General features: G+C 41.4%; 1 protein-coding gene and 1 long non-coding RNA gene across 8 annotated transcripts in view; one reads left to right on the top strand and one right to left on the bottom strand.

Annotated features, from left to right (window-relative positions):
- The window catches only part of Mbnl3 (muscleblind like splicing regulator 3), a 108688-nt gene extending 89105 nt beyond the window's left edge, over positions 1 to 19583 (bottom strand). Inside the window, exon 1 of one of the 7 annotated variants that reach the window (XM_074063585.1) lies at positions 19382 to 19583. The gene's annotated coding sequence lies outside the window, so the exon portion shown is untranslated. Of the gene's footprint in view, positions 1 to 18538; positions 18816 to 19381 lie in introns of those variants that run through there. The other 6 variants (XM_074063579.1, XM_074063578.1, XM_020152016.2 and 3 more) reach the window with 6 other exon arrangements.
- On the top strand, positions 397 to 17012 carry LOC109675261 (uncharacterized). Its single transcript, XR_002211419.2, has 3 exons — positions 397 to 608; positions 15007 to 15039; positions 16673 to 17012. It is a non-coding gene; the product is annotated as an uncharacterized lncRNA (long non-coding RNA).
- Positions 19584 to 21774: the final 2191 nt, after the last annotated feature.

Here is a 21774-nt window from a genome sequence, read left to right as displayed (position 1 = left end):
GATATCAAATAATTTATCAATGTGCTGAGCAATATTAATAACTGCTTTCTTAAGCTTTATTTACAAATAAAATATGTATCACATATTTGTTGTCAAAATACATTGGCATTAGTATATTGGTAAAATACAGGTTAACTTCATTGTCTTAGTACAAAATGAGAGTCTTGTTATTGAATGTGTTCAAATGTAGGGGTGAATGTCCCAAATAGGATGTGCAGACCACCTGCATAAATGAACTAGATCGAGACAAGGAATAAGAGGACTCGAGGTTTTTCAGCCTCACCACCAAACATGTCAGCCCATCTCCATCTCGACACTCATCACTTATAGCAGAACTGCTGCTTAGCTGTCTGCCTGACATGAGCGCCTGAAGGGTGTATCTTATCTGCAGTGTCTGGCTCAGTAGTCACATCAGTAAGTTCTCAGCAAATACTTGTAAGCCAATGGAAGTGGTAAATGCTGGCTACATAGAAGGCACAGTATGAGATGACTGGAAAACCAACATTTGGTGCACATGTAAGGCAACATGGCAAAGTGCTGAGGTATATGGTGGGACCAAAAGGGAGCCCCCCCCCCGAAGAATGGAGATGGTCAATGCAGGATTTGAGGTAAGAAATCACTTTTCCCCCATAAAGGTCACAGAACAAGTGGGAGGCCAGAGCTATTCCAATCCATTGCTTCTCTTTAAAAACAGACCAACAACTCCTCTGGTTTAGCTGTTAAAACTTAACATTATAATTCTTAAAATGGGAGTAATATGAATTTCATCGTATCTTCATACAATCTATAATAGTTTTATTTAGATGTAATACCCATATCATATAATTTGTCGTTTAGAAAAGTACAACTCAAGGATTTTAGTATACTTACAGATATCTGCAGACATAACACGGTCAATCCTATACAGTTTTCATCCTCCCTCCAAAGAATGTAAATCTACGTTAGCCCTCCTCTCACCCTCCATCCCTACACCAGTAATGTGCTTTCTGTGTTCATTGATCTGTCCATTCTGAGCATTCCAGGTGAGTGGCTTTTTTGTGACTGGGTAATGTTTTCAAGGTTCACTCACATTCTAGCATCATTTCTTTTTAATTCTGAACAATATTCCATTGTGTGGGCACGCCATGCTGTGTACCTGGTCATCCACTGACGGATATGTGGGCTGTTTCTACTTTTTCACTATATAAGTCAAGGCATTTTAAAACAATAGGATTAGGCTAAAGAAGGACATCTCAGGCAAAAAATATATAATGATGTTTTGTGATGCTCAATTTATAGAAAAGAACCTAGCTCCCTTACCTTAATAATAAAATTCACTTGAATACTTGATGAAGATAACGTCATATCCTCAGTACCTAGAAATACGGCTGACTCATAGCAAAGTGTGCTGACCAGCAAGTGGGACAGGAAGAATAGCATGGAGAAGTCCTCAGGGGGTCAAATATGAAGGAAAAATTAGCTTGCGGTTTAAAATGTGCTAGAGATAGGCTCCGTGCATTCATGTAGGTACATTAAAACCTAAAGAAAACATTCTCAGAAAAGTATCAGGAGCTGCCATTATTAAATTGCCTCACCATGATAAAGCTTTTAAAAGTGGGAAGCTGTTGGGGATGCCATTACTGGTAATACTGTGCCACGCTGACTTATCCTGCACAGACATGCTTTCAGCCCTCCACTGCTGACCATGTAGAATTCTGTAACTCACAAGCCAATTGATATCCAGTGCCCAGTTCTAGGCGCTAACTCACCGTGAAAGACCCCCAGTCAAGCCATTTCTATACCTCTCTAGTCTAACCATGAGGGTTCTAAGCATAGACTTTGGAGTTAGAGCATTAAGTTCAACTTTTGACACTTCCACTTAATGGCAGAATGTCTTTGGGCATACTGTGTAATTTCTCTGAGCCCCAAGTTCCTCATCTGTAAATAGGAGATAAGTAAGAGCACCAACCTTACAGGGTTGCTCTGAGGATTTGAGATAATGTGTGTAAATAGCGTAGAGTCTAGCACAGTATAAACGGCACATCCCTAATTTGGAAACCTCAAATCCAAAGGCTCCAAAACCAAGACTTTTTGAGCACTAACATGATACTCAAGTGGAAATTTCCCCACCATGGATACAAAATGTATATGAAACAAATACATTTCGTCTAAAAATTCGGGTGCTATCCCAAAGATAAAAATTTCAAAATTAAAAAAAATAACCCTGAAATCTAAAGCAGTTCTGGTCCCAAGCCTTTCAGATAAGGTATACTTAGCCTGTATTAGAAAGAGCATGAAATTATATCACTAAAACATGATCTCGATATTCCCTTTGCTTCCCTTTTTTTTAATCTAGTGATTTCTAAAATTAGGCCCACTGTGAAACTAAAAACTGGCTATCAATTATTATTACCTGCACCTAGAAAGGTACGACAAACGGGCTATTATTAAGCCAATTGTTGCAAGGGAAGGTTCAAGTCAACAAAACGCACAGCTACTACGTGTATGCAAGAACATGTATGTGTGCGTAGCTAGATATACAGACAGACAGACAGATTATGGCAAGACACTACAGAGCTCTGGTTGAAATAGAAATGAAAGGTCTTCCTGTGTATGTTTGTGTGACCACCTGTTGCAGAAGGGAGAGGAGAGTACTTTGCACTTGAGATGTCCTGTCATAAACTCACAACAAATATGTAGTCTGTAGATATGCTTTTTAAACAAAAGGAAGACACACTGACTACTACGTTTTATTGTTAAGGCAATTTCCCAAGGTTATAGGTGTAGTGAGCTCCCAGGCAAAGACTACTTTGGTCAGTGTTGATAGGCCGTAAACAGTTAACTGCAGACATAACTGGTATACCTGCCTTTCTTCATGTTAAGTTGTGTGGCTTCTTGAATGGAGTCAGACATATAAGTCCCTTTTCCTTTGTGCCAACTGCTCTACATATACAAAGAGTACAGTTTTCAATATGAATATTGGAAGACTCAAATTCTTGCCAAGAAAAGGGGATACAGACTTTGGAGATCAACGTGGGTGCTTAGGAACATTGCTGTTGTATCAGGAGCTGAGGCTAAAGAGTCAAATGTAAGCTCACCTTTTTTGGTTTTTGTGGTTTTTCGGGGTGGGAAGCTGAGAAAAAGTCTCACGCTGTAGCCCAGGCTGGCCTCAACCTTGTGATCCCCCTACTGCCTCAGCATCCCAAGGGCTGGGATTTTAGGTGTGCACTATCACGCCTGGTACAAAGTTGCCTTTTGAGGCAAGAGGGAGTTTTGATGATGAACAAACACAAGAGAACTTGATCAGTCCTACAAAACCAGAATTGCCTAGTTTTGAGAAAGACAAGGTACATGGCACCCTAAAGTACATGTTCCTTCCAAGCTAATGCAGCTGGGCAGAAGCAGAGGCAACTTTAAGAAGGATACTTTTGGAAATATTCTCTCGTTGCTCACTTCTGTCTTTCTTGCTGGAATTTTTCCACTTTAAGGTCAACAGACAAGTCGCCATTTCTTTGATATTTATTACACATGCACACATCCCCTCCCCAAAGAAAATGTAATAAATATTTTTGGGAAAATACATTTTTATGTGTTTTCAATTTTAATTCTCTTAATTTCTAACCCTTGTTAAAACATAATTTCACTGAGCAAAATGATTCTAAGAATGTAGATTATTTAATATTCCTCAAAGCTCAAAAAGGATCTATTTACAAATTCAGTGTCTTTACTGAATGTAATAAGTGATCATAGTAATATGAATTCAGAGAGCAAACTCTGAAAGAGGGGCCAAGATTCCTCTGTGGTGTAATTCATTGTTAACATGGAACAAGGACTGAAGAGATATCAGACTAAATTAATTAAAGATGCATAGAGTTCACAACTTCACTACCAAACTCTTTTGATTCCCTCAAAACAATAGCCTTAATTTAAACCAACGATCTGAACTTGCCTTCCTTTGCAATCCTATCAATTAATAAGCAAATGGTTGTAAACACTTGATCACAGGATTATTAAGCCCATACCTAGTATTAGTCCAGTTATCATCTGTTGAATATTTCACTTGAACAAAGTACTAGGACATCCCAGTAATTCCATAGTTAAATCCCAGTAATTTAACTATGAAACCATTTCGTTTGCTGCTCTATTTAGGATAGTATAAAAACTATTTTATTCAATGTAAAATGGAAAGGAAGAAATTTAAACCAGATCAAGCACTGGCCTAACGTGTGAGGCTCTGGGTTTGATGGAAGGAAGAAGAGAGGGAGGGAGGGAGGGAGAGAGGGGGAGAGGGGAATGGGAAAGAGAGAGAAGGGAGATGGGAATAGGAAAGGGAGGGAGAGGGGAGAAGGGAATGGGGGAGGGAGGAGTGGAGAGAGAGAGGAGAAGAGAGAAGGAGAGAAAATTTAAACCAGGAATGATAAACAAGAAATTAAATGCAAAACTTGTTGGCCATTTTAGGAAGGCATTTAACAAGTATTCTTCCTGGTGTGAGGGGAATCCTTTAAGTTCCTGTTGATTGTGTGCAGTGTGTTCTCTTGCACGAAGACTTCATTGAACAATTTTGATTCCTGTTTATAGAGTCTTCTTACATTCTTATCAACAAGTAATGTCTGCATAGCAGTAGAAATGCAGGATAAAAAGCCAAAAGATGAAATCCAAAAGGATATACACAACATATATATTTATATATACACACGTACATACATATACACACATGTTTACATCCATTTTTGAGAATATATCTTTAAGGACATTTAATCCTCAGAATATGGTACTCATTTCAATCATCAGGCATTCCACCTAAGAGTACTTTTTTCCCCCTGGAACATGTGGCAAAATAAACAGTTTGGAAAATGCTGGTTCCAATAATTAGTACCTCTACAGTAACTTCAAAGATTTAAGTTTTTCAACATGTGACAAAATGTGCATCCTTTTCTTCTTCTTTTGCAATCCAAATCCTGTCATACAAAGAAATCTGCAGAACCTCAAAGTAGCAATACCTTTGTCTTTGACTAGAATCAACATAGGCATCAAATTCAAGGCATCAAAGATATCTTATATCAATAATCCATCAACTTCTGAGAGAAGAAACAAAATACATTGTTCTGCACGAGAGAATGGGGAAAGGTGATTAAAATGAGTGAACTGAATCTGGACCTAAGGTTTATTCTAACGTTATGAAGGACAGACACTGAATCCTAGTCTAAAGGCAAATCATAATATAAAAGTATATTCTCTCTGGTTATATTTTACTTATAGTCCTCATTATTTTTATGGCTTCCTCTCTTATATTTTCACAGAGCCAGAGTTACAAAAGCTGCCAGTCACACTTTCACTAATGAAGTAGCACTGTCTTGTTTCTAAAGCAGCTTAAAAACAATCTTATCTGTTATTTTGGCTGAATCTCACTGTCTTTGGGGGCGAGAGGGGTTTAAACCCATTCCATTTCTTTTATTTGACAAGCTTAATCTTATACCTTAAGGGCAAAAAGAATAAACAGAACCCCAAACTGAGGCTCATCCAATTTCATTATGGATTACTTAAGCAGACTGTACAAACTATACTATGCATAGTAACAGAGGTGTTGTTCAAGTGAGATAGCCATTCAATGCTATTTTGTGCTTGATGGACACTTCATAGCCACTCCTGCCTCCTTGTCATTAGGCACTCCACCCGAAAACCAGCAAAAGCCCCCCCTTCCCTTCATCCAGTTTCCCTGTGAAACTGTTTACTCATCATCAAATATCTCAGTCATCATTCCCACTTTCATTTTCAACTTTTCATTTACTCCCCAATTCACTGTAAACTGGCTTCTGCTTTCTTCAAAGGTCACCAAGGACCTCTTAAATTCCAGAAACAGTGGCCCCAAGTTACATAATTCCTGTAGGTTTGTCAGTCAAGCTACTCTTATAGAAACTTTTTCCCCCCTCTGCAAAAAGTGACACAGATTCCTTCTTGGGTTGCCTTGGCGACTCCTAGGGGTGAAGAATGGACTGCCAACCTCTTGTCCTGCTATTTTCTGTGTATTCTGCACAAGTACACTCTAACCTTGGTCTAGATTTTTCTAAGCTATTTCACCTAGCACTTTACTCATCATTTTACACTCCTGAGTCCCAGTTCTTCATTCACCTGTCAAGACTCTTGTGTTTCCCTCTCCTACTGCAGCCCCATCCACCAAACTGCTAAAGCAGCCTTTGCCTCCAGCAAGGTGGAATAAGAAATTAGTGTTGAATAGACTTATAAGGAAACAGTTGTCTTCACTGATGGCAGAGGTGGGCCATGGGCCACAGGAAGGTTCCCCAAGACAAAAGAATATGACTTTTCTGTGTTTGGGAAGGGATATATGTGAAAACTACCAAAGACTTGAGGGTGCAGTTTTTAGCATGACGTCTGTTAGATGCTGAAGAGAGTACTTACCTGGCTAGAACAAATTGTATTTTGTTACTACAGGAAATTTTGTCCTAACAAAGTGAAAGTACCTAGCAGTGCATCTGGCACACAATAATTGTTCAATAAATGTCAGCTGACTCTGAATAAAACACCTATTATAGGACATTTTTATTGGGTGTGAAAATGGGGGTTCAAATTTTATTCCTATATATAAACTCCTGCCTACAGATATTAAGATTGATTTAAAAGTATAATACATTCCTTGGAGGGGAAGGTGACTGTAAATACTAGTTCTCCTACCACCCAAGAGCTGCAGGGCAGTATCTCCCTATCTGGGCCTGCCAACATAAGGAAGTGTCAAGGAAAGTCTCTGGCCTCTAACATGGTTAAATTCTATACAGCTAGTCCCACCAAGCAAATCAGAAAGGGACCCTTTGCGGCACAGAAGCAATGACGGTTGATTTTATTTTCTGACATGCTTCGCAAGATTCCTTTTCCAGAGATCTAAGGAAACCTAACTTATTTTCACTTAACAAACCCTGCCCATTTCCAGAGCAGTTTTGTTTTATTTTGCTGCTTTTTAATTATTATTCAACTGGAGGACTAATATGAGCCAGTGCTTCTCTCCAGGAACTGAGATGATCGCACGTGTTTTCTTTATGGCCAGGCACTGCCAGCTGCAATTCCTGGGACCAAGTGGTAATCCTCATTCATCAGTCAGGGCTCTACGAGCAGCAATGCCAACAGCTGAACTTTCTTTTGGCCAATACAGTCCCACACAACTGAGGAATGTGGCATTCAGGATGACCTGAGCAAAAGCATAGCAAACCTTGCATTGCCTTCTCCCCTTCCTTCTTCCTCCTCCATTCTAGAAGCGAGTTTGTCCCCACAGTCTCATTACTCCCGAGGGAACTTTCCATTCACAATAAACAAAATAAACTCATCTGTCATATCCTTGAGCTCTGCGCCTACCTTAAAGTTTCAAATGTGATTCAGAAGGTGTACTTCACAGTGGATCGTAAGACCATTTCCCAAACAGAGAAAAGCTAGCTTTTCTGCAGGAAATGAATGCTAGGTTGGGTTTCCCTGGCTTTAGCACCCCCTCTCATTTTGCTTTTGCTTCCCACTATGAATTTGCCAAGTATTCCATAACAAAAACCCTGAAGGGAAAAATGTAGCTGGCATCCCAAAACAATGACTAATTTTGTTTGCCTAAAACACGCCACCATCTACATGCTTGCTGCAACTGACAATTCTGAATAACTCACACTCAAACCACTCACACCTTATCCAACCTACCTCACGCTACTTTGTAAATGTTTAAGGTGAAATTGATGCTATAGTCAAAGGTAGCCTTTGACCCCAGAACATTCATGATACTGACTTCTAAACAAACAGAATACAAAATTGCTAAAACCTGTCACTCCCAGGGTCAGGAAATGCATGCAATTTCACCCATCAGTATTTTTTAGTTGTAATCATCGTGGCTACAGTAATGTATCTAATGGGTCAGGGGTTTTGTTTTTGTATTTTGGTTATGGTATAACTCTATAATGCTGCTTAATTTGTCTTACTACTCATTTCATAAACAGATTGCTAATTATACAACCATTAGAGTGTAAGTCTTTTTCTCTTCTTAATAAGTTTTAAATGTGGTATATCTGAGGAGGGAGTTGCAAAGTCATTTACAATCACAGAGTTTCGTTACTAAGTCATTAGAGCTGAGGTTATATTTTATTCGGAAGAGTAACTTAAGTTTAACAATTCAGTGTCTATGATGAAAAGCCTAATGCATTCCAAGTCCTCAGCGCTGCGAACACAGCACTGCTTTAAGTCTCTGAAGGATGCCCACAGGAAGAGGCCCCTGGGAATGAATTCAAGATACTCAGGCCAGAAAGGGACTTAACAGCACTGAGAGAACATGGCCAGGGAGGGAAGGAGGGCTAAGACAACGTCCTTGTGATCCTACTGGAGATGCGAAAGTCTCCCGGAAGGCAGTCTTTCCCTCTCCCAACAATTAGATGACTCAAAGTAATATGTACAAATTGTCCAGACTTCTAAGAATGGTTCTAATCTCTTAATGGATTTGTGTTCAGCACTCAATTTCATACCTGGTTTTTGTTTCCTACTGCTGGGCTCCATTGTTAGAAAGGCGTGTGGCTGTCTTCATTATTTGAATAATAATTCCTATTAATATCCTAGGCATTCAAAAACAGACACATAGCCATCAAGATATTTAACCAACAACACTCAGTCTGTCAGCAGCGAAGCACCCAGCATCCCTTGACCAACTTTCTCTCAAAAAGAGAGAAAGAGAGAAACATTTCTGACCCAGTTCAAATAACATCGAGTAAAACATTGATTTTTAAACTTTTTTTTTTGCCAGCAACAAATAGTATGAAGCACAGTTTACATCCTGACTCAGTACATATATGCATGGATTTGAAATAGCAGTCTCAGTCAGGCATGGTGGCACACACCTGTAATTCCAGAATTTGGAGGCTGAGGCAGAAGGATGGAGAGTTCCAGGCCAGCCCAGGCTAATTAGTGAGACTCTGTCTCAATCCCGCCCCTAACACACACACACACACACACACACACACACACACACACACACAAACACAAGCACACACACAAACACAGGCACACATGCAAGCCCCCTCTAGTGCAAAGTAACAGTATCACTCAAAAGTTCCTAACCTTACTAAATGGATATATTCTAATATTTTCTAGTTATTTTACACAATGTTGTTTAAAAGAATTACTAATCACAATCTACTAAATGGATGTCATTATGTGCCCATGAGTTTTGGCCTAGCATTTGAAAACTACCATGAAAGAACAAATAGGCTTTTCTACTACCAGAAGAGAATATTGTTGGATCCAAGTACAGCAGGATTCATTTTGATTTCATTCAATTTTGATGCCAGCTTGAAATATATTTTCAGATTTTAGATTACCTATAACGCAAGGGATTGTTAAGCACAATGATAATGTCAAGAAAATGGTAGTAGTATTTAACTTCTTAGAAGTACTTTAAGGTTTTGTATCGTTGTTTAGCCGCAGCTGGATTGCTAATTATAAATGAGTGTTGATATGCTGACCCACAGGACATCTACTCAGAAAAACCTCGTTGGCTCTTGGTCCAAAATAGTTTGTAAATCAGAATATCATCTTTAATCTGAGCTACAAAATTTTTAGTGTATCTTCACTTCAAACTGGACTGTTCAAAAAATAAAATCATGATTTTATATATATATATATATTTCAGTTCATCACTCACTTTTGTGTTAATAAAACTGCTTGAGGGATCTTCTAATAATAACAGCTGTAATGGGGACAGTTTATTTGTAGAGCATTTTAAACTTCAGAAAACCTTTTCGCTTTTGTGCACTGGTAATGACCGGCAATCTCAGGATTACTGAATATTTAAAAAGCATATAATGACATTTGCCAGACTTAAAATTGAAATTTAATATTTGGGTTGTTCTGCATGTGACAGATTACTCAGTCCCATGAAGAAATCCAGGTGTCTGGCCTTCAACGATTGCCTCAATTTTAGAGCTCCAGCCCACCCCTGCCATCCCCCATCCCCCACCAAGTTTGGAAGATATGAAAGAAATTAAACTTTCAAGGTAAAAGATCAAACCAAGTTCTAGGGCAGAAGAAGTGTCACACAACCTTCTTTATGTGGAGGTACCTACTAAAAGAACTCAGAACAGATGTTTATCTTTCATAAACATTAAACTATTTGGCAAATTGAAGGCTGAGGAAGCTAACAGAGTGAAGGACAGTCCAGGAAGTCAGGGATTCCTGGATGTGAACCCAACCTTGATCTTATTTCTGTGTTTGCTCTGAATCAGTGCCAGACTCTTCACACCTCAGCTACTTTACAGCAGGCCAGAATTATACTGAGGAACAAAACTGCCCTGTGAATGTCGTGGGTTAAATGGTTAATATTACAGCTCTCAAAGGTACTTCCACAACAGGTAAAGCACTCTTCACATACATTATTTACCTTTGTTTTATTAGGGGATTAAAATACAGTATGTGTATGCTGACAAAATGACCTGGAAAAGAAACCATTCTTTCCATTCCTTCCCAAGTTTTTGTCTACTTCAGTCATGATCAGTTATTCAGTCAATTAGGATACTCAATTCTGTGATTGTTCAGTTGAGCATTTTCAGGGAGTTTAATGGCCAGCTCTGGCCCCCATCCACCTGAGGAAACATCTTCCCCATGCAAGTACTGATTCAGCAACCTCTGGGAAAGAATTCATGTGTCCGTGCCAGGAAAGAAGCTCCAATATCCAGTCTCCACCCCAGAAGACCCTGCTGCATCCATAGCTGGCTCTGCCCTCCCTGCTCTGGAATCTTCAAAGATCAGAATGGGATGACAGGAGGCCCAAACAATGGATACACTTATGAATAAATGTGTAATTTTTTTTAACAATTAAAAAAAGATCAGAATGGTTTCACTTTCTCCCTACCACTTCATGAGAAGAGTGGCCTGGTCCCTTCCTGGCATTCAATGAATGGTTCTCTCTCCCTACATTTGGACCGTTGGTCCTCCCAACCAGGCATTAACTGGCAGGAAATGCCCTCTTCAGCAATCACTATTGTGTAAATAAAGCCATACACTTTTGAAGGTCTGTGCAATCCCAGACCCCAAAGCTGCACGTGTCAAGGGGAAATCTTGATTGTAAAAGCACTACCTTTCAAATTAAACTCAAACCACATGATACAGTCCATAAAATATACAGAACATGCAGTCCAGTGACAGATTTACTGTGGCCTTCCAGAATAGAGGGGGGAAAACCTCTCTACAGAAAACACAGCTACTTTTTACCCAAATAGCCCTCAAACAGGAAGTTTAAAGCAAATCAGCCAGCTGTGGGTCTAAGTTCTGAAGGAGACCAGTGCAACCAGCATTTCCTGTCTTTGCCTGTCACCATTTCTGAGTGCTTCTATCTGAATTGTTTTCTTACATGGCTAAAAATATTATGGAGATTTCTTTGGGGGTAGACACAAGGCAATAAAAAGGGCTATTAGATATGATCTAGGCTTGAAAGTGAACAATGTAACATTTACAAAAAAAAAAAAAACCCAAAAACCCATGCACTTAGCACAGGTCACCCAGCAAGTCACTAGGACTACTGCATTTGAATGAATACCAGAACAGACCACATTAGTAAAAGTGTTTAGAGCCAGACACGAGATAGCTTGTTTCCTGTTAATTTAGGATCCACACTAAGAACCATAATTTTCATGCACCTGATTAGAAAGTGATAGATTTTGCAGGCTATCGTAGCCCAGACACCTAGTTTCTTCGAGTTGCACTCCTCCCTCTCATCATCACAGTCTGCCAAAATGACTTGTGCAAGTTCAATATATGTGCAGGTATGAGTTCTCCAACGGAATCACATTCTAGATCGTCGTCATCTTCATCATCATTATTCTTCCCTTCACAAAAGAGAAGTATTCTCACATATTTCCATCACTTGGACACATTTTTCCAGGCTGCTAACTTCACAATCACAAAAGAGTTTTGGATGGGAGCAGGGGACACTAATAAAGTAAAAACATTTTGCCCTACTGTTACTGCTAGATTCACTCTCTCAATATGTCCAAATGAATTCCCTGACAGAACTGGGTCTATCTCTTTCAGAAAGAGAATTAATGCATATAAGAAGGGGAGCCAGCTGTCAAGTCAAAAGTCCAGGCAAAATCCAAGCATTTTCTCCTAAAACGCTCTCCCTTATGGAACTTGTCAATGGAAGTCCAGCCCCCACCTAGCCTAAGCACTTACTGACACGGGGTCTGAGGCCAAGGCTATAGGCATTCATGAAACAGATCAAATTACACAGGCTCAGCACCCCAGCACCCCTCCAAAGATTTTATGTATTTTGAAGCCCTTAGATAAAAAAAACATGACTGTGTAATGTGTACGATGTTTCACCACATACTTCTGGATGAGCTGACAAGGTTTCTTTTTATGCCATCTAATTACTTGGGGGGAATGCGGTCATAGATGACTGGGGAGTTTAAATGTTTCTCAAAATCACTTCAGAAAAGAAACACTCTTCCCTTCTTTGGATCCTCATCCATCACAGACGGCAAGAATTCTGAGAAACATCAATCCACCCTTTAACAAAACAGCATCCACAACTGGATCATTTATTGAGTGCCTGCTTTGCAGAGGACAAATGCAAACTCCTTTGCTTGGGCAGTAAGGTGAAATACGATCCCCACCTCCATGCAGTGGGTCTACATATTTGAACTAGAACTCAGAAAAACCACTGGATAATCCATGAATCCAATCTTTTTCCTTTAAGAAATACTTTATTAGCATATATTAACATGCAAAATAGTGGGTTTCATTGTGATGTTTTCATACATGTATGATGTACTTTGATCATATCTATCTTCCATATTACCCTCTCTTAGCTTCCCGATCCCCTTCCGCTTCCCTAACTGCCCTTACTTTCATGTCTTTGTTGTACACTGCGAATTCTATCTTAATAAAGCAGCCACCTTAATATCAACCAACAAACGCATTTTCTCCATTCGTGAAGTAACTCAGGAGTTATACTACAGAACCGTATGCCCCAGCTAACAGTATACATGACACTTATTTTGCTTTGTTTGCTTTTTCTGCGTAAAGGCTGAAGATTAAAAAATGTAAAACACAAGCTCTCCGGCTCTTTTACTCTTTTTTCTAACAGGCCACTCTCCCACCCACTCCCCAATACATCCTCTTGTTTGGTTTCTTCCTACTGCCACATAAGAAGAAACTTCGAGAGCTGTACCTAAAGGCCGAGAGTCCGGGCACAAAAGATAATTGTAGAGGACTGAAATGACAAGACTTGCCTCTTCACTCTGGACTTTGCTTTCTGGATGCAGTAAAAAGAGGCACTATTCACATCTGTATCTTGGTAAATAAAAACCCATGCAAATCCAACCTGTAAATGGGCATTCAGAGTCTAATTGAAAATAAGACAGCTTCCAGTGTCCTTTTTTGGTTTCATTGGTGACTTCCTCACTTTCTAAACTACATGTGACAGGAGGGACCCGGGTCACAGCATTTCTTTTCTTTTTTTTTTTTTAATCTGCTGAGCCAGTCTAAAGAACTGTTTCTACATAACTTTGTGTTCAACACTGGGAAGTATGGGACCTATGCTGAATGCAACTTCAGGTGACAGAAAAATAGGAGCTGGTCTCAGCCATCTCCCTGGGCTTACGCACAGTTGCTTCAGTGTCCCTCAGCACAACATTCACCCTAGTTGTTGTGGATTGTTTGTCAATAAAAGGTAGAAATAATACTACCAGAAATGACAGGAAGAGTGTTCCTAAAATGCAGAAACCAATTAGAAAGATGACTGTACTCTTTCATTTACTTAAACTTTTCCTGTGAACGGCAGGCACTGGGGATGCGACGGAGAGACCCAGGAACGTGCCTAACTAGGAGTTACTAGTATGTTCAATAGGACACCTGAGTGAACCTAAAGAAACCTTTCTCAATGTCTGCCCCAGTTGCAGGCAATGCCAAGAAGTTCTGAATTCCAAGAGTCTGATAGGGACTCTTTTAGGCCAATTTAAACACCCCAAATGGAAAACCAGATCTAGCCAATGATCAGTCTCTAGGATGCTCTCACGGCATAACAAGATCAAACAGTCTGCTGGACGTCTCTAGTGCCAACCCCTGCACAATTGAGACTGCTTTTTCTCAACTGGAGGCCCTCTCACTGTACAAGCAGAAAACTCCTGCCTAGCATCAGAAACAAATCACTCCTGCTCATGAGCCAACTTAATGCTGATGCAGAAGGACTTGAGAGTGGACATAATATTTTAACAAGCATAACTAATTGAGTCTTAAATCTCTAATCAGGCTCCTTTCCCCCTCAACTCTTTGTTTTCATGGCTGTTAAAAAGAGTTCTGGGAAAATGAGCATGGTAGTGCGTCCTTGAGTCCCAGCTACTTAGGAGGCTGAGGCAGTGAGAGCACTTGAACCCAGCAGTTCAAGACCATCCTGGGCATAGTCCCTGTGTCAAAAAAATTTATTTTTAGGAAAAATAATCATAGATTGCTATGATTCTTGAAAAGCACCATTTAGATATACAGGAATATATATATATATATTATATACTCACACACATATGTATATATTGATCCATCCACATAGATACATAAAACACACACACACACACCAATTTAAATCCAGTCTCCTTTTGTTCTCTCTTCCTCTTGAATTCTAAGCAATGCATTCACTTTATGAAAGTTATCCTCCTGGAGTTGAACATTCACACCCCTGGTTTATTAGAATTTCATTCTTAGGATTGGAGGAATGCTAGAAAAACAGACATTTTTTCTATATTCTTCCAGGAAGAAATCGATTTATGGCAGTAAAAATTGTTCTTAATTGACTCACGCACACTGGTGTCTGTGTTCCCAAGTTTGGGAGTACCTTTACTTCTGAAATAAATATAAGGTTCTGCTTCCTGAATTATATTATTTTCCCCATGAAGCCTTTCAAAACAGTGACACTTAATTTAATACCAAGTAGAACAAAGTGATAGATTTATACTATGTCTTTATTAGAATGAATGACCTGAAAAAATATTTTCTGATCCCTTTCAGGTCGTCATGTGGATATCACTATCACCTGATAAGGTAATTGATACCTTATTTATTCTAATTCTCACAGTTTTCATTCAAACAATGTCATTTAGCTGTCTTGAGAGGATATATAAGCACTCAGAAAGAGTAGGATGCCACCAGATGGTTCCCTTTAAATCTAAAAGCCCACATTGATACAGATCTAATTGCTTTCTTCAGGTCAAAATTTATGTGTTTGTTGGTTAGTTAGTTGACAATTAAACTACTTGCTCCCAGACGCTGGTTATTCTCTTAGAGGGAAAACATTCACCTCGTTTTATCTGAAGCCTGTTTTTCTGTCTTTTTTTGAAGTGAGAGACATACTACACCTTGAGAGAGGCAGAAAAATCTCACAGAAGTCATAACTTGTGATTTCTACTTTCTTCACATTGCATCCATTTAAATCCATCTTTTCAATTTAGTAGACATTGTCAGAAGAAAACTCAACAGTCGGGCCCAGGGGCATACACCTATAGTCCCAGCACTCGGAAGGGGTGGCAAAGGCAGAGGATCTCCAGTTTGAAGCCAGCCTGGGCTTCAAGAAGGAGACTCTGTCTCAAAAAACCATCAGGAAAGTCAAAAACAAAACTCAATCTCACAAAGCACCTCCATGAAGTAAGGGGGAATTTGGCCTGCATCTCTCTCAGACACTTGGTCATTTTAACATGACACTGCCCATTATCTTAGCTTAATTACAGGATCAAGTTACTTGTCAAACACGTACTGTAACTTGTTTTTGTCTGCTCTGTCCCAATCTCCATTCGTAATCCTATCAGACATCATTTATTTCAAAAGAGAAAAATTCTGCCACCTTCCTAAATTCATTGTACTATAAGCAGGGTAAGTGTAAGATTTTATGAATGGAGCTTCATCACTTTCAGGTTTCTCACTCCCTTACTTCCCTTCTCTTTTCCCTCACAAGGAAAGACAGCTGAGTGGAGAACAGAATTACACTTAAAACAACACTGTCAACATCTGCACAACAGCCGAGAGGCTGTCACTGTTCCAGCCTGTGCAGAACTTACTGGACAGAGACTCAAAAGACAAAACCTTTTTTATTCCCAGGCTGCTTTTTAGTTTCTCGGATCGTCAGGCTGGACAGATGATAACAACCTACTGCTTAAAAGGATGACTTACACAAGTGCCTGCAAGTACAATAGGAGGCAAGAGGGCCCATTTGAGGCAAATCGAATGCAGGCAATTAGGGGAACGTACATTCTAATTTACTTTACATTTTTAGGTTCTTGCAAATGCACAGAAAAGTCTTCTATTTAAATTAAGGGCGGTGCACAAATTCTGCTCCTCAGTGTAAGCACTTACTTTGTGCAAAATATTATTTAGGTGTAGGATGGGTGCAAGGGAATACCAAAGCTACTTTGGCAACTGGCTCATGATAATAGATTTTATCCCCCCTTAAAAAGCAGCTGTTGTGAAATGCCTAAAATGGACAGTGTGGGGGGAGAGCTACTTTATAATAGTCCTGGGAGCCGTTATGACTGCTTAAAGCAGCAAAGGAAATCGGAGAAATGAAGTAGCTCTGAGAAGTAGAACAAAACATGCAGTCACCACCTCTAGCTGAGCACTAGATCAATCCTCTCTCAAGGTATTTTTTTTTTTCTGACAAACACTTTCACTTGTATTTTCACAGGAGACCTCCAATCTCATCACTATAGGAGGCAGCAGAATGGAACTGGCAAAATTTCCTCATCTCTGATCCCAATCTGGCCTGTCTATGCTGGCCCCAAAGTTTCATATTTTCACTTAAAACATGATACATTTGTCTGAAGTAATTCAGCAGCAAGGCAGAATGCAATCACTAAAAATGAGAGAAGTTGCTTTTTGTCATGGTCCCATTACAAAAATGCAAGTATGTGCTGCACTACCTGTAGCAATTCCCCTTTCCGACGTGAAGCAATGAATTGACCCACCTGCTCCTCTGAACAATAATCAGAAAAAAACGATGTGAAATTATTACACAGCAAATTCCACTGTATGCGGTTCAGTTCTTTGTTTCTAGGTAGACTACAGCACCTGGGCAGAAAAAGTGCCCCATCCTTCAATAGGCACAAACCCCCCTCACCTTCCAGACACTTGCTAAGCTTGCTAACAGGAGTATTTGCCAACCAGGAGAAGGAACCAGTAGAAAGAGGTAAAATAGTGGCTGGGCCATAGGCAAAAGCCAATTTAGGCCTTTTGGCAAAGTTTATATAAATATGAAAGCATCCTCCCAAAGTATTCAAAGTATGTTTTAAAAGACTTGAAAGTAGACCGGGGTGGGGGGGGGGGAGCACGATATGGGGACACTATTTGGGGAGAAGAGGACCAGCAGGAAGTGGGTGGGGAACAAGAGAGGATAATGGGGGGTTGACCATGATCAAAGTAATTACATATGTGTTTGAAAATGACATAATGAAACACATTAAAATGTACAAAAAAATTTTAATCACTTTACAAATTGTAATTACTCCAGTATTTAAACATTAAGGGCTAAATTTGCATTGGCAAAAGAGAAAATGTGAATATAATCAGGAAAAAGCCAAGGTCTCTGGCAAACTTCATTGTCAATATGCATTTCATCAGAAGGGGGGAAAACTCAGATGAATTGTATTAAGCAATGATGTGTAGTCATTTGTATGGCTATGTTCACAGTCTGTTTTCCAACCATTATATCAGTAATCACCCAAAGACTTATTAATTAACCTAGGGAGCCAGCATCATGAAAAATTACCAATCATTCCAAAGTTAATTCTTGCAATAGTTTTATATTAATTGGTGCTTCTCATGAACTTCATACAGGGCATATGGAGAGGCTGTGGGGATTTCAGCCCATTGTACAAACAGCAATTTAAGATCATGTAGGAGAAGGGAACTCCTGTAAAATACATTAATTAGAGCAACAATAAATTCATGACTTGTATCTATATATACTGATCAACAGACAATGTTCAGGAAAACACACTGTAGGTTTACCATAATCATTATAAAACTATACAAATTAATCACCTAAAAGTCAACTTTCATTACTCGCCTGGGTTTAATTTCGTTTTCTTACCATAAAAGCCTATTGTGTGAATGTTAAAAGCTAAAGTTACCTTTTTAATATTTCCCTACCATCTACTATCCTCACGCCCTTCAATCCCGGATGGTAAAAGCAAGCTGCCCAAATGAGCTGACCCAGGGCGGGAAGAGACGCGGTATGGCAAGGAAGCTGTGGCACCCACTCACGATGTCGCACGGAAATGGGAAAATTAGTTGTTGAAGCATTTGCTGATGACATGCCATGCAAGAAGTTCCTTTAAATTAAAACAAGAAAAAAAAGTAGGAAAAAGGAAGACGGAAGAAAAAGAGAAGAGGAAGAAGATGAAAGCTCTAAAAAAAAAACCCGCAACAAGTTGCAGGATTAATTTTCCTTCTATGTGCCATTTGGTAAAATACAATTAAAAAGGCGTTGTATTTCGTGGGCGTCCTGCAAAGGCAGCCACTCTTGCACCCCCAAACTCCTGTCCAGCCTTACCTTATGCTGCCAGCGCAAACCCAGCGACTAAGGGGCCCAGCTCTCGGCGGCAGCGGCGGGGGCAGCGACAGCGACAGCGGCACATGCCATCTGTTAGCGGTAGAAGCAAAAGCAGCGCTGCGCGAGGTGGCCCCGGTGCCGGGAGAGCCTTTAGCAGGGGTGTCTACTGAATGCCGCCATTTTAAAGCGAGGTTCCTGAAATCATTAGATATAAGCAAATTAAAGCCCGCCCCACCCTCAGAACTTCAGGGCTGGGACGTGCTACTCTGCGCCAAGTCCCCGCTGTGGGGTATAAAATGTCAAGTCTGCAAACACGCACGCCGGGGACTCCCGGACGCAGGCGACAACCTCTCCGCTGCCCTGTCCCCCTGGCCGCACTCGTGCTTTGGGGAAGGCCGTTTTTCAGGCCCGGGAAGACAGGAGGGTTATGTTTTCTTTGCTTCCCCGCCGCGGGTGGGGTCTGGAGGAGGGGACGGGGACGCGGGCCGCCCCCCCCTCGGTCCCATGCTCTTGGTTCAGTCCACTTGGAGCACACCTCGGAGCGCCCCAGCTCCCTCGCGGCGGGCGGGCGTGGGGCTCCCGCCCGGGCTCGCGGCTGCCATGGCAACGCCCGCCCCAACCCCGCCAAGGCCCCGGCCCAAGGCCCCGCCCGCGTCCGGCGCCCGCGGTCCCCACGCTGCACACTCGGGACGCGCCGCCGCCGAGAGGGGCTTTGGGCGCCCCAATGGCAACTCCCGCCAAACTCTGCCAGGCGGCCTGGGAAGCCGCCCGGCTCCGCCCCGCCCGGCCACCAGGTAGTGCGACGCGCCCCGCATCGCCGTCACCGCCGCCGACCTCACTCACCTGGCTCGGCGCCCCACTCCCGGTCCCCGGCTCGCGGCTGCGGAACGCGCGGGAATTCGGACGCGTGCGGCTGCCACCCCCGCTCCCGCGCCCACCGCGGGACTCTCTGTCCTCTGCCTCCCTCTCGCTGCTCCCAAAGAGCGCCAAAAAGTCGCGCTCCTGATCCCGCTCCGAGTGCGGGCACTTTCTTCCTGTACGGCGCTGTTTCGTAGCGAAATATATTCTTTGTGTGATTCGTTCATTCGTGCTGGGGTTTCGCAGAGCGCAGCGCGGGCTTTATTCTAGGGGGTGTGGCGCCGCGCCCCCAAACCAAGCGGCCCACCCCCCGCTGCGAATGCCCTTTGTCATTTCATTATTAAGGGCAGGGGGCGAATCATAACGCTCAGGTTAGACAAAAGCGAAAACAAACGGAGCCTGAGCACATCCTGCGGGGGGGGGGGGGAGCTGGGGGGACAGCAAAGTTTCTAGAGCTGCAGGGACTGAAGTGCCAATGACGAATGCAGGAGTAGCTTAAAGCAGATTTGTAGACACTTCAGAGACAGGTGAGGCGACACGGGTAATTCCCAAAATGACCTTCCTGAATAAATGTATCGACTCGCTGCAGGCTAAACAAATAAATACTCACCAGCTGCTTTTCTTGGGTCTTCTCCCTTCTAGAAATGTCCCAATCTTATTTCTCTCTAAGAACTTCCGAGAGGAAAATGTAGATCAGTGGAAATACTTCCCGTTCTTCAACAGTTTGCAGGGTAGGAGGAGCCCCGAGGTAGGGTTCCAGATACTTTTGAATGGAAAACGGACAAAACCAATGCAATTTTATATTTTGATTAAAAAGTGTGCATCTGGACAGCTAAATTACAAGTTTCAATTTAATGCGAGTGGAATAGGGGCACCAGCTGTCCCTAAATTGGAGCCCCACAATAATAAATGCGTGCTTTTATTTAATTTTATGAGGACAATTGTACTTGATAATACACACATATGCAGGATCTTCAGTGACAAGCTCATAGCAATTCAGGGCCACTTTCCTGCAATCAACTGCTTCACCCGAGGACCCAATTCCACATTCACTACAGAAAGTGCAAAAACATAGCAGGAGGTATTTAAGCGGGGGTTAGGTTGAGGAGCGCAGTGAATTCTCAGGCTAATTATACTTGGTAATTCTGTTGGACTGATCCAAATAGAATTCTCCAGCTAATTTTAGGCAAGAAATCGATCCCTGTTTGTTAAATGGAAGACAATAGGAGTAGAGTCCTAATGATCAGGAAGAGACAAACGGCCCTTCAAATAATTGAGAAAGTCCCCAATGGTGTTTGGCAAGAATTGTGAAAGACATCAGGACAAGATGCAGGGACAGTCCCTGACACTTGTAATAATGGATCAAATCCCAGCATAAGTTAAACAGAGTTGGAGTTTCTAGTTATCTCATTAATTCCTTTTTTTTCCTCCAGTGCTGGGGATGGAACCCAGGGCCTCAGGCATGCTAGGCAAGCTCTCTACCACTGAGCTACATCCCCAGTCCCTATCTCACTAATCCCTAACCACTTCCCCCCATCTCCCTTCAAACTTGCCAAATTCCCTGCATTGCTATAAAAGTCAAATTTGTGAGATGTGTAGGAAGTGGTTTTGGCACTCCAGGAACCAGCACAGTTAAAGGTAGGAGGTGTTGGCTACCGCAGGACGCTGGAGAGAAAGGCAAGGCTAAATTATATAACTTTATATCCAATGAGCTAACAAATGAGGAACTGTTATCGCACTGAGTTAACAAAGGAGCCTTTATACTCAACTTGGGCAACACCACTTCCCTCACCTCTGTCACCATTGCAAGCCGCATCTCCTGTGTGACAACTGGGGTTTCCCTAATATCACACAAACTGGCTCAATTTTATTATTCTTGAGTTGCTGAAATAACTTTTATCATAAACATAAGGCACACATCAGTCGATTTGCTCATTTGGGACAGTATGGCTTCAATATTGGCCCTTGCTTGAAATTTCTGACTAGCGAAAATGGCAAATGAGACTTAATCATTCTCTCTTTCCCACACTGGAGGGGACAGTAACCTTACAAACCTATTTTTGCCTGACAAAATGTCTTCCTTTTATCCTGAGTGGTATGGCCTCCACAAAGGAAGCTAGGCAAACTCCATACTACCCAGGCACTGGGGACTAAGAAATTGCTGTCCCCTCCCCTCAGCCTTTTAAAAGGGTCCATTTGCTGTCTGAAGTGGACTCATCTTGGAATTACTTTCCACTTTAGTAGAGTGGTTAGAACCACTCAACATTTTCTCTTCTGTTCTTCTTGGGCACAACTAGGGCATGACCCAGGGAAAATTGAGAGGTTAGAGTTTTTACCATAATGTGTGTACATTATAGTCTTTCAGTACTTATACCTGC

Source organism: Castor canadensis, chromosome X (genome assembly GCF_047511655.1).
Source record: "Castor canadensis chromosome X, mCasCan1.hap1v2, whole genome shotgun sequence".
NCBI classification, from domain to species: Eukaryota; Metazoa; Chordata; class Mammalia; order Rodentia; family Castoridae; genus Castor; species Castor canadensis.
The sequence above is the reverse complement of the archived record's forward strand: the minus strand, read 5'-3'. Positions and strand labels throughout refer to the sequence as shown.